Genomic DNA, 1,098 nt, shown 5'->3' on the forward strand with positions numbered 1-1,098 from the left:
CAGACATTGCAAAGCTCGCGGAGTCGACGCATGTGCCCCCTAGAGGGAGGGCACGCCTCAGTTCGTGAAGGTGCGTATGTTAGTCAGGAAATGAAGTCGCGCCAGCTCCATAGGGGCTCCTGTGGGAAGACCCCTCATCGATAACGCTGATTGTGTGCAAAAGCATCAGGACAAAGGGCTCTGCCGCTCACAACAAACTAGCACCTAGTCCAGCTCATCCTAATTGGCCGTGTAGTATACAACCAGCTCCGGATACATTTGGGCATTCTCAAACACAATCACCTCGTGGAATTGCCCAGAGGGTGTCGCGACAACAGAGTCATACCTGAAGAAAATTCAATGGCAGATGCAACAAGTCAGATCAGGTGGTGGACAGAGGTACTTTGCTGAGGGCAACATGCAACAGATGGTCGATTTTGGTCCGACGCACCGCTCGTTGTTGGGCGCACTGGGCAGGAGCGGTGGCGCCAGCGCCCCAGAAGGAGGTGATGGATGGACATGGGCATGGCCCAGGAGTGCTCGCGTGATGACAAGCATTCGTTCGCCGTTGGGATCGGCACGAGCGTACTGATGACTCTGAAATCATGTAAGCACATTGCGTCAGCACACCAGCGCTCAAATAAACAGGCGAAATTGAAAGCCAGCGTTGCCATACCTTGCCGGGATGGTCCGCCAAGTAAACACCGAGACCAAAGCGGTGGCCGGCACTGTTGCCAGCAAAACGCTGGTCAAGGCCAAGGCGCACAATCTTGTCGCGCAGAGATCTGTCCGGGGCGATGCCGTGGAGCAACAGGCGCTCTTGACAGGATGCATCGCGAAGCAGAGCTGGAGAGCCCGAGGGTGCATCTGATGTGGCCGCTTGGAGTTGATCATAGTGCTCCTGACTTTTGATACGATGCAACATCTCTCGTCGCTTGGCGCTGTAGCGCTCCCACAGCACGGGGTTGTGCACGCGCTCCACTCGTTGCACTGCGATATTCGCTGGTCCCCGCCCATCGGTGTTCAGCCGCTTCAGTAGCTCACCCACCTAGCCATTCAGTAGATTCAAATCAGACGACTTGCGGAAGAGTAAATTAAAAAAAAAAAAAATAAAAATGC

Source organism: Monosiga brevicollis, genomic scaffold, assembly GCF_000002865.3.
Source record: "Monosiga brevicollis MX1 MONBRscaffold_49 genomic scaffold, whole genome shotgun sequence".
In the NCBI taxonomy this organism is placed as follows: domain Eukaryota; class Choanoflagellata; order Craspedida; family Salpingoecidae; genus Monosiga; species Monosiga brevicollis.